Below are 12,818 nucleotides of genomic sequence, written 5' to 3'. Positions count from 1 at the left end.
TAAGGTGGTTAGAAAATGCTGTGGGGGAGGGCAGACACATAAATTATTTTTAAATGACATTAAACATTTAATGATATCAAAACAAAACATAAAACTAAAAATAGTGAGGGGAGAAAGGAAATATTCACAAGATATTTCACAATATCTTGTGAAAAGGCTCTCTTAACTCGATTTTTAAAAAGAGGAAAAGTGCAGCATCATTTGTAAAATATTCAGCTTAATTAGTGGCCAAAAAGTTGACTGAAGAAAAAGGTCTTTGCCTAGCAGCAGGAGAGCAGGAAGATGGCCAGTACAATATCTTGTGAAAAGGATTTGCACAGGTTGGGAAAAGCCAAGGAAAAGGCTCTCTTAACTTGTCATAAAAATGCATTGAGAGTGGTGGGATGAAGAAAAGGGGCTCTCCCGAATATGTTCAAATTTGGGGAGGATTGTATTGGAAATAAAGCCCTTCTAATATCCTGGACATAAGCTGTTATAGGGCTTCATAGGCCATTCCAGCATTCTGAATTTGCGTGGAAACAGATCCATGATCAGTGATGCCGATGTAACAGGGAAGTTGTATGCTCCCCTTACTCATCCCAGCTAACCTGAGTGCAGTGTTTTCAACCAGAGGAAGTTTTCCTCCATATTCTTTAATGGGTGTCCTGTGTAGAGTACTGTACACTTCATCAATCCATGTAGAATTAAGCTAAACCATGTACCACCATAGCCAGATCAGCTATTTCAAGGAACAAGTGCAGTTAGTGCACTAGCTTTAACTGGGCAAACATCTTCTTGGGTGTATAATGCCATTTATTGAGAGATGCTTTGTTTTTAAACAGATAAACCAACCTGGCCTAACTGGTTTAGGGATTATGTGAGTAAAGTGGGAAGTGAAAGAATCCCAAATTCAGTTTAGACAAGCTTGTTTATCCCACATTCTTGCAGTTTCAAATAGGATAAACCAAGAGGTTCAAATCTGCTACTGTCCCCCCACCTCTCCCTCCTACTCACACCCACCAACAAATACAGAGCTAGCCATGTTTAAGTTTTACAGTTTGAAATAGTTTGCCCAAATAGTCTGTCCTGGCATGTTTCATAATGCCTCAAAATCCTCTCCCCCCCCCCCCAAATCATGAGCATGGCTTCTCAGTAGTAAAGGGTCACCAAGGGCCCATCATCTTTCTGCCTACCCAGCCATTCCGACTTCGCCTCAACAAGCTCTCTTTCTCTCTCCTGACAGGCTACATCCAGGAGTGCTCTGCCATTATTTACGCCTGTTCCCCCGTGCGAAGTATTTTATGTGGAGAAAGTGCCCTGGCAATCCCAGGCCCTCTTTCGTGGGAACAAATCTTATTGAACGTAACCTCTGGTAAAAGCACCGAGGGATAGCAATGGCTGCAGAAAAGTGAGACAGGGAAGCCCTGTCTGCCTGTCCGCCGCCCGCGCTTCCCTATGATTTTTGCTGGTTGTCCTTGCTTCTCCGAGATCGCCCGTGGAGGTGCACGGACCGCTCACGGGACCCTCCTACAGTTGTTTGCCCCTAAGTAAACCCCATTTTGTTCAATAGGACTTCCAAGTCAGCCTGTGCCCGGGGCTGGCGGCTCGGGGTAGCCCTTTCCCTGCGCGCGTTCCGACCCCGAGACTCTTCCCCGTGCGGGGAACGCAGGAAGGAGCCCCTGAGGCGGCTTCGCGCCCAAGGCCTCGGGCTGTTTCCCGCCAAAAGTGTGCTCAGAGTGGAAGTTTATATCGTTTAGGGAGCGAACGGAGGTCCAATTTTCAGTCAAACTCCGTTGTTGGGAGACCAGGCATCCCGATGTTTGCGGGACTTTCTTCCACCATGGGCAAGGATGGGCATTAACACTCGAAAAATGTGTTATAATTCAGCTTCTCTTGGGCAGCTGCCTGAAACGGGAGGCTGTGAAGCCATAATGTTAGCCTTATTTTGTGTGAAAAACGCCAAGCGCCTGTGAGAGAATGGGATTTCGGAGACGTCTTCTGGGTTGTTTCAGGCCAGGAAAAAAAATGTATTTCTGTGTGCATGAGGAGCAGAAGGCTTCTGCAAACCAGTCTGCACACAGAAATATATTTATTTAATGTATTTTTTTTTCTGGCCTGAAACATTAACCTAGAAGACGCCTCTGAAATCCCATATACAGTATTCTCTCACAGAATCGTGTTCTGGCGTTTTTTCAGGGCATATATATCTTTCTCTGGAAATCTGAAATCGCCAACATATATATGTTGGTGATTTCAGATTTCCAGAGAAAGAGATATATATGCCCTGAAAAAACGCCAGAACACGATTCTGTGAGAGAATATATTGGATTATATATCTGGAAATTTTGAATCACCAGATTTCCAGGAAAATAATCGCCCACAAAGTATCCTGAAGTCTATTTCAGTTGCGTGGGAACCCAGCACTGACTGTTTTGCAGAAGCCTTCTGCTCCTCATGCACACGTTTTGTATTGCAAAATCAGACAAAAGCAGTCCCGCGCAAATTAAGCTCTGAGTTCAAGTTCATGCAACCCTCCCCTTCGAGGCTGCCCCCCCCCCCGTTTTGCTGCAAGCCGGGAGAAAGCTGCGGGCCCCATCCTGCACGGTGCAGGATCTCGTCGACAGCGTGGTCCGCCCTTTGTGTTTGCGAGGATCTCTTCTCCACAGGAGTCTTGGAAGAAAAAGGGGGGGGGCGGAAGTAAGAAACTGTAGACGCCTCTGCCAGCCTGAGCTTCAAGTCTGTGGCAGGAAAAAGGCAGACAAAAATTGCAGCAGGGCCTCGTTTCCCAGAGCTTGCTGTGGGGGAGACGGTGCATTTGCCTCTGGCGAGGGCAAATATAAACATACTGTACAGGGCTTTAACACCCGTAGTTCCGCAGAGGACTCGCCTTTGCCCAGTATGTATGTGTGGGTAGGTTATTTTAAAACCGAGGGAGAGCCGTAGGTACACAAATATATCAAAGCGACTCCGGTACATCCTCTGTGCTTGTGTTGTCACGTTTGTGTGTCGCTGCCCCCGTTGGGGGATACACGGCGACATATTGCTGGCATCGTTATAACAGATTCCCTCGAAGAGTGCCCATGGGGTTCCTCCTTCGTGATTTAGTTCTCATGATTGTTTTACCTCAGCGCCATGAGCGCGCCCTCCCACCGCCACTACACATATAGACTGTCTCTCTTTCTCCTCAGGAGAAGGCAGAGCTGGCACAGGCACCCCGGGGAAGGAGGGAGGCAGCACCCCGCGCTCTTTTGCGACCTGGAAATATCAGCTATCGGCCAATTCCTACCCCAGAAGACTCGTCTAAGAAGTGGGAAGGGAAGGGAAGGGATAGCTGCCTTCCCGTTTTCTCTTCCCCCCTCCGCACCCACCCCGGGAGCCGTGCCCCAGCCCCCTTATGAAGCATGGGGTGGGAGCGTGGCAAGCATGAAAAGCCAACAAAGGCATTTTCTAGACGAGGATGGTGAAGAAGAATGGCGCACTTTGCTTTAAAACACCGCCACCCACCATGCGCAATAACTTCAGTCATGCTGTTTCTCTGGCCTCAAGGGTTACCTTCTACCCCTCTGGCTTTTTAATGGACTCTAATAGGGGACTGAATGTCCAACGAGTTTTTAAACAATCATGCACTGCAGGCTTCATCCGTTTTCATCTGTTTTCTCTAAAGCCTGGCTCTCCTGTTCAAGCATCCTTTGGAATATGGGTAACGAAGTGGAACAAGAGGGGATGTTGTGTGGGGGGGGGGAGGGTCCAAAGCAAATGCAGTATAAGAGAACCTTTCCATCCTCTTCTCGGGAAGACAGTTTTCAGGCCTTTAGGGCATTGCTGAGGTAAGCAATGCCCTAAAGACCTGAAGAAATGTTAGCCTGAGGTAGTCAATGCCCTAAAGACCTGAAGGGATGTTAGCCTGAGGTAGGCAATGCCCTAAAGTCCCTCCAGAGATATTAGCCTGCCTCACTTATTCAAGTACAAGGGGTGTCCAGATTCCATCATATTCCATTGGATGTGTTTTCACACTATTGCTTCCATCATGGAATAAAAACGTATGTAAAGGAGAATATGGAATAGCTGCACAATGCCCTTTCACGAGTCATGCTAGAAATTCTCTATCTGAAAGCGCCCAAAGTTTGTGGAGACCTGCAACAAAGCGAAATCTCGTGGTGGCCATCCTTCGCCGGGAAAGCCCTCCTGGTGCAAACCCTCCAAGCTGCACCATAGGGCTGAGTCAAACTACCATTTAAATTTACACAGTGCTCAGAGTAATGCTGTGCTGCGTCAGTATGAAAAATAAATATGGCAGCTACATGTAGTTGCACGGCGCTGCTTATACCACTGGACTGGCATTTTTTAAATGGGGTGAGGGAGAGCAGGCAGGCATCTAGATCATTGGAGACTTGGCAGCTATCCACAGATGCTGGGTTTTGCTGATAGCAGAAACAGTAGTTGATGGAATAAATTGATGACCTTAGGACTAGAAGTTCCAAAGCCAGATAAAATTCCTAGCTTCCTATTAAAAGTGGAAAATATGACTTCTGGCAGGCCACAGACAAATGTGAGATAGTCTGCTGCTGTATCCCTGAAATGTCAGATAGCCAGTGTGATGGACTGGATAATTATATGTATTTTTACAGAATAGATCTTATAATTAATTGATCAGGAGACTTTCTGGGTAACCTTGAGCAAATCATATTATGGAAAGAAGATGACATAATTATCCTTACAGAGTTGTTTAGTCACATTTAGTTTGTTTATTTGTCTGCAACATCTTGTTATGGCTGGTTTTCTTTCAAAAAATAGCATTCTGGCATTTTTTAAAAAGTCTTCAGAAAAATTAAGATAAGTTTTTCAGAACCTGCAAACATAAATTACATTTCCCAGATTGCTTTCAGTCTGTTATTATAAATATTTTTAAAAGACATTAGTCGCTCAGCAGTGGAATATGAAATCAGTTCACAGATGATAAAAAATACATGACTGTTGGATGTCACAGACTCATCCTCAGACCAAAAAATTCTTTGATAGAGCCATGTAGAAATAAGTAGTATCTGGAGTAATCAGGGATCCATGATAGAGCAGTCTGCTTTGAACTAGTATCACTTCAATGCTAAACATTTGCCTTAGGAAATACATCTTATCAATTAGGGTAACAAGCCCAACATTCTAAAATAAAGTGTTATGATAAAATAATGCCATATTTTATTTCAAACTAAATAGTTTGCAATGCAGTTAGAAGATGCAGAAGCCAGGGTTAGTCCAAAAATACCTTTATAGTATTAACTACAGTATTAGCAATGAATTATAAAAGCTGAAGCCCTGTTGGTATAACTTCACAGGTATAAATGGCAATGATGTCATCAGTTTGTAGTATCTAACTTAATGTAAAGCTTTTTGTCATTCCCACCTCTCCCGGTTCTGAGGCCTAGAGATCCCTTGAGGAATCCTTTGGGAGGTTCAGGATGGGGGGGCGGGGAGCAAGTATTTAAATACTATATTCGAAAATTTTCACCAGATGGCTGCTGCCTGGACATGGAGATAGGGTTAGGGTTAGGGTTTTACACTAAATTAAGTTAAAGATTAATATTGTGGGCTGATGATGTCACTGCCATTTACACATACACAGTTATGCCCACAGGATTCCAGCCAAAACTGTATATTTAATCTATAGGCACTTCTAAAAGACACATACCAGAAAGTAAGTATTGTTGAATATAGTGGACTGTACATCTGATTTAAAACCAGTAGTCTCATACTGTAAATTAACAGTACTGAGGTGACATTGAAATTGATTTGAAAAATTAATTATTAAATCAATACAGCTTAAACGGAGAACTCACTTAAGTTGGATAAAGTCCAGTGATTGAAATCCAGCCTATGACTTCAGGATGCTTGCCTGGACTTTAGATGCATATGTGACAGTACATAATCAGAAAATCCTGCTGTAGTACAAGATTATTTTATTGCATTATACAGTTTAGGCACAGTTCAGTGAATACAATTTCCTGACATTATTTAATTGCCATAAAAATCAGTTAATTAAAAGTTAAAATGAGGAAGGTGTAATGTTATTATTCCTGACCTCTTTTTGTGAATATTGCATGAATAAAAATACATTGCACAGAATGTAGCGTTATCTGGCTCCAAGATAGAAATGAATAGATCAGTCTAAAGTCTGTCCACAGCCAGCTTCACCTGCCCACGCATACATTGTCCCTGGGAGGGATAGGAGTAAATCATGTTTTGTCCCTCCCAGAAACAATTTCAGGTGTATTTTCAGTGTATATTGCAGGTGCTGTGCTGTTTTGAATGACTTTGTAACCTTCAGACTACTTTGCTGACTGGTAGGAATGTGGATTCTGAAGCAGACCGTGTCAGACATGAATTCAAGTGCTGTGGAACATGTTAATTTACAGAAGTCAGATCACCCAAATCCCTTTATCATCTTTACCAAACAATTAATTTGACTGAAACATTGGTAGGCTATGGCTGTGCCTGGCTCACAGTGCCATGTGTGTGTTCAATGTGTTATCAGCCCACACCAACCCAGTATTGTTGCAGTGCTCCAGGTGTTGTAACATTACTCTGCAGCTCTGGCCTATTCTCTGTCTCAAATTATTCCTGTAACTAATAGTATGATTGCATTCCACCTTGGTTCCCATTTTGTGGCATAAGCAAGACATATGCCTCTATACTGCCTGTTTGATTTACTGCTGAGGGGAAGAAAATTTGATCTTCTCAAGTTGCTAAGACTAAGAGTATGTTTGTTGTGGAAATTACTCTGAGCCATTGCCACAAACATACAGTAGATGGAAAATATCTTTTTGAGGGGAAAATCTATTCTTAAATGTGAATATTTAAATAATGTTGCATGCTTTGTTGAAAAACCTCTATTGTTGGGCTTAGCATTGCCTTCTTAAAATTCCGAACATCACTTAGAGCTATAGCCCAAAGAACATTATGGAGAAATTTCTTTTGAAGTATTGGGCTCTTGTTTCAAATTATTAAGTTTGGCACATTTCTTTTAAAAGCTCTGTACATTTTTGTTTCCAGAATTTTAGTTGCTACAGTGATAAATGCAGATTAAGTATGAACATGCTGTCATTCCTTTTTTTTAAATATGGAAAATGAATGATAGAAATGTGAATGATGTTAGGTAAAATACATTCCTATTCTGTTTTATTGATATAAAAATATGCATAAGATACTAAAGAAAACATAATTTTTATTTTTGTTTGAATTTGTTTAATAGGGTCCACCAAAGGCTTGTTTAGAAATTAACATGGCAAGTTTACAAGAATTTTTATCCGCATCAAGAGAAATGGGAGAACCATGGCCAAAGAAACGTAAAACGGATAGAAGTCTTTTGCAGTGGCAGTTACTGGAAAGACCATGCTTTGCAGATAAGAAATTCCCTCTCAATTTTCATGAAATATCGCGAGATTTTAGTCAAAACGTTTTAGAGTTACGAGAGAAAAGCAATACACACTTATCACCCAGTGTAAGACAATTTGTACCTTTTCAACCCTGCATGAATGCCAATTTGCAGTCCAGATTGCTAGGAAATATATCATTTGTTAAAAAATGGACTCTTGAAAATAAAGATTATAACAGCATAAAAAATGCTGTCTCTGAATTTAATGAAAATAATAACTCACTGTTCATAGAACCAGAATCTTGGGTCGTACCTGCCAAAGAAAAAGAAAAATCTGTAGATAGTGGCAATATTTCAAAAGAGAATGAGTTTCCAACTGTGAATACATTTTTAAATGATAACTTGGCAGGAGGTCTTATTGCAAGAATAGACTCTTTGTTTACAGATAGGCCAGAGTTTCAAAGCAGTGAAAACGGCACGTGTTCTTATGAAGCATATGAAATGTTAAACTCAGGGGAACAGGATACTCTTATAAAACCAGTTTCAGTTGGTAAAAACAGTATTAACCAATTCTTACACCTATGTCCACCAGTTTGCAATTTTATGAAACAAAGAAAGTTAGACTTTAGATCTCTGTTGTATGAACATAATTTTTTTCTGGACGAAAAGAGTAATATTTTGTCATTTAAAAAAGAGACACTATCTCCTACAAATAATAAATTCAGAAGAAATAAAGTATTTAACCATATGTATATACCTTATTCAAGAAATAGTCAAGTTGTAGTTCCCAAATTAGTAAGATGTGTTGCTTTTGAGTCATTTTTACAAGATAAGGTAGTGTATAATTTTATTACTGCAACTGAAAAGACTGACAGCTTAATATTCAACCATTCTTCTTTACTTACTACCAGACGAAGGGTTATATCTGATGAAAATGTTACCAATGAATTTCTCTTTTTTTCCAAGGATAGTACAGCAGATTTTATCTTTTCAGTAACCACCAATGAAAAAGAACAATCAAGGAGACATCTTGTACCTTCTTATAATGAAATTTTACCAAATAACAGATCTGATTTTTCTGCTTTAAGGAAGGAGAGCTTGTATTATCTTAAGCCTAGTCTGACAACAAATTTTAGAATACTGAATACTTTGAACTCAGTTCCAGTCACATCTGAAAAGTTAAGTGTTAAATACCCAAATATGCAAATGGTTGTTACTATGAAAACATATATACAAGAGAAAAATAGAAAAACCTTCAAAGAAAATAATGTTTTAAGACTGGTCAAAAAGCCAGCAAATGGAAGATTCAGAAATATTAATTTTATAAGCAAGGGTGAATATGTCTCAAAATACACAGCAACATGTAGTAGACCAACAGTGAGGTGTGGCAATTGGGAAGATGGCCAAGAAAATTCCTATAGTTATGTGAATGAAAAACTCAATTTTTCTCCTTTTGACACATTCAAAAAAATCTGCCTCAATGCTGATTCAGAAGAAGTGAATCAAATTCTATTTATAGGCAAGGTAAAGTTTAGTGATGAAAGTGATGGAGAATGTAGCAAGGGATATGTAGCTGTTGATAAAAGAATCATTAGCAGGGACTCTTGTACACTGACTTGTAGTTATACTTCCACCAAGTTATTTACAAAATGCAGTTTTTTGTTAGAACAAGAAAGCAAAGACAAGTCTCTATATTCCAAAGATACAAATGCTAATAGCCAATGGCAGAAATATGAACTTAACAGTATGTCGTATACAAGCCTTAATTCACAAAACTTGCTTGCATGTTTCTCAGATACTGAACAGTATTCTCAAAAGTTGATAATCCCTTATGATGGTCATAAAGATCAAAGTAACAAGGCATGGCGTAGTAGGATTGCCTTGCACAAAGGAAGAAAACAAAATGGATTTGCATTTCAACAAATTCACCATGATTTGCAATATCAGTCTTTATATAATTCTAGCAGGTTGAAGCATCCTACAGTACAAAATGAGAACTTTTTATTTCTGAAAGATAGTTTACTTAGTAGCAGGCACAATGTTGTAACATCTGTGATTCAAAATGCTGAAGATGCAGATAAGGTAGAAAATGTTCTTGAGAGGAATTATGGAGGCAAAAGAAAACAACGCCAGAATTTAAGAGCACCGTCTTTCAAAGATCAATCTGCAACATCTGTTGGTTCCACAAACAAATTAATAGTGATTTCAAGCACAATGAAACAAAACCACTTTGAAGATGCAGCAAAGGAGCATTTTTCTTTAGCAGTTAAAAAAAAGTATGCATTTGAACTGAAAAGCCAGTTTGATTTAGTGCTGGAAGAGCTTCGTATGTTTAATGAAATTAGTAAGGAAAATGGAAATACTCTAGTTTACAGAGAAAGAGAGATTTATGAGAAAGATCCCTTTATTCTAAATCATGCTGAGAACATGGTAAATGAAGACTCCCAAGTTATTTACAAAAATAGAACAAAAGTGTGTGTTTCCGCTGTTGGTACTACTGTAAATACTAATATGGTGAAGCAGAATGAGTATGAACAGTGTTCGTTTAAGGACCTAGTGGTAAAAGAGCCCAAACAGCAAGAAATAGTTTACGAGGAATGCACTTCAAGTATGTCAGATGAAGAATTGTTTTATTCTCCCCCTGAAGGTAACTAAATGATTTATAAATATATTGGGGAGAGGGGTGTCATTCTGCTGCAAGAAAAACATGGTATACATCCTGATGCCTTTGGTGAATCATGTGCCTGGTGAAATGGACTACAGTTCACTAAAGCTTGTGCCAAATAAATTTTGTTAGACTTTAAGAAGACCAAAAACAAACAAAACCCTGCCTTCTCTTAGTAATATGTTATAAAGTAGACTTCACCTTCTGTTGCACCAGCATGACATCAGGGAAGGTACATAGGGAAAGAATGTGCAGATCCTTTCTATTCCTGTTAATGCCTGTTACAAATAGTACTTGGAAAGTCACTGGTAGGGCCAACTCCAAGTATAAAGGAGCCCTATTCATGAAGAATACTGTACCATGGTATTTCCCCTTCGTTGTTAGTGGACGGTGGCAGGCTTACCTATAGTAGCAGCTTGGAGCAGTAGTATCACAGGGGCAGGGACTGCTGTTTTAATTGTTTGTTATGTTCTTGGCCAATACTGCCTTAGAAGTATTGTGGTAAATCACAATCACAGCTACACTCAGAGCACTCAAGTGGAGAAATAAAGGGATGGGAAACACTCTAGATCTCAGTGGTGGGTGCTCCCTGCCCTTTCCCTGGGAAACTAGAAATACCAAAAGGGTGCCAACTGCTGTTATCATGACTGGTAACTGGTAAAAGAAGAAATCTGGCAACCTACATTATAGAATGTACAAAGTGCATTTACTGTGTTTTATGCCTACTGTGCTCACATTTAGAAGAAAATGCTAATCAGTGCTTTAATATTAAATACTATGCTCACGGTGACTTGTTTTTTATGTTGAAGAAGGTTGTTATCCTCAGAATAAACAACCACGTCCTTGGAACTCAGCATTTGTGTATCATACATCTATGAATGGAAAAATGTACAGCTTACAAATGGAAAGAGGTAAATTCTTCTGTTTCTAATAATTCAATATGGATAAGTATTTTCCTTTTCATAGTTTTTCTGTTCAGTTTATAGTAAATAAGAATGTTTCAGTTTTGTGTTAATCAGGAAACTTGGAGACTATCCTAACTACTTATGGTTTATTTTGACTTTCACAGAATCTTTGGACTAGTTTGACAGAAACCATGGTAAGAAAAATGCAGACACACAGAGAAAATTTCTAAACTACTGTTTCTTTTTGTACAGGGAACTGTTTATGTGATGGGATTACCAAAATACAGCCTCTTAAAACATGTCATGGTCCTTTAAGAGTTGGATTGTCAAGAAAAGCTAAGCCCAAACGGCTTCATCCATATTTGAAATAGTTCAGTATACAAATGTTTATAGAACATTATTTTAAACTTTTAGAGACATTCTATTTAAAAGTATTAACATAAACTTCTGTTTTTTAAGGTTTTGATCTGAACAGTTCTGTAAAATGACATACTGAAATATTCCTTATGAATGGTCACATTGTAATTTTGAGATAAATGTTTAATCATAAATATATCCTGTGAAGTATCTGTACATTAATATTTTAATACCTAATAAACGTCATACTTGCAAAATACACATATTCTTCCAAATTTTATTTCTCAAATTATATTACTAAAATATATTAGCATTTACTGATATGTCATACCGCATTTTATTGAACAGTGTTCTATATCTGATGGTGTTGGTAAATTGTAAATCTTGAATACTCTAATATGTTCATACGTTCTTTCTGAGACTTGAACCACAGTCTTAACAAGTCTTGAGCTGCAAATCTTCATCCTTATTCTAACACAAATTGCCATGAGTGGCTAAATGCCAGAGTCCACACAGTGAAGGCTTGGCTAAGCAAACTTTACTCCATTATGAAAGATATATGAACAAAATATTTTGTTCATTGCCAAGCTCTTTTGTAGAAATCTAAGTGATTGTTTTGATCCTGAATTTTCCTAGATACATACCTGTGTGAAATCCCATTATATGGGAACTACCCCTGCAGGTATTAAAATACTGCCTATGTATGAATTTATTGTGTTCAGGAACATGAAAACCATTTCATTTCCAAATTGACTTACCCTTGAAAGAAGAATAATTGTGTGCTGTCAAGTCTATTTTGACTTATAGTAACCCTTTCTAAGATTTTCAAGGTAGAGAGTACTCAGAAGTGGCTTACCATTCCCTTCTTCTGGGAAATTTCAGTCTTAAAATTGCTCACTCTTCCATAAACCAAAACACAAAATAAAAGACTAACAATTTTTCCCCTACTGTTTATTTTAAAAAAATATTTCCTTATTGATGCAGCAATATTCTAGATAAACAAGATACATTGGCGGAATGATCTTCAGTCTAAATGAAATGATCATTCAAGTGTGAGATAAGACAGATTGCATAGAAGATAAGAACCCTTTAATGCCCAAACTGGACAGCTCCAAATTCCACTGCCTGGACAGGCCCTAAGAAAGTGGGCTCTTTGACTTCTGCCCTATAACAACAATTAGAACTCTCTTCAAAAGCAGACTGAGTATCAATATTAGACAAGAATTATATTAGGCAAAACTACAACAGCTATATTAAACAAATTAAGTAATTACAGGCTATTTTTAAATCAATGGGTCTCCTTTGGATCTGAATGGCTTTACCATAATGGTGTTTTCTGTAAATCAGAACAATGTGGCAACACTCTGAAACCAATGGTGTATGGAAAACTGGATGAACTCTTCATTCTCACTTATTTAAGTCACCTCAACATGACAGTATAAATCATATTCAATTCAATTTAATGAGACACCCTGACTGGGGATTTTTAGGTCCTGTGAGCTTTCTTGTTTTTAGACAAGAGTAACACAAGGGTTGAAATCCTGTT

General features: G+C 38.9%; 1 non-coding gene across 2 annotated transcripts; it reads left to right on the top strand.

The window, feature by feature from the left end:
* Positions 1-2,819: 2,819 nt before the first annotated feature.
* Positions 2,820-12,199, top strand: LOC110074233 (uncharacterized). 2 transcript variants are annotated; one of them, XR_013540768.1, is made up of 4 exons: positions 2,820-2,875; positions 7,223-9,992; positions 10,820-10,921; positions 11,168-12,199. It is a non-coding gene; the product is annotated as an uncharacterized LOC110074233 (transcript). The 2 variants fall into 2 exon arrangements; XR_013540767.1 differs by lacking the exon at positions 2,820-2,875 and adding an exon at positions 2,986-3,679.
* The last annotated feature ends 619 nt before the right edge of the window (positions 12,200-12,818 follow it).

This window comes from Pogona vitticeps, chromosome 1 (assembly GCF_051106095.1).
Source record: "Pogona vitticeps strain Pit_001003342236 chromosome 1, PviZW2.1, whole genome shotgun sequence".
In the NCBI taxonomy this organism is placed as follows: Eukaryota; Metazoa; Chordata; class Lepidosauria; order Squamata; family Agamidae; genus Pogona; species Pogona vitticeps.
Note: the sequence above shows the minus strand (reverse complement) of the source record. Positions and strands in the feature narration are given on the sequence as shown.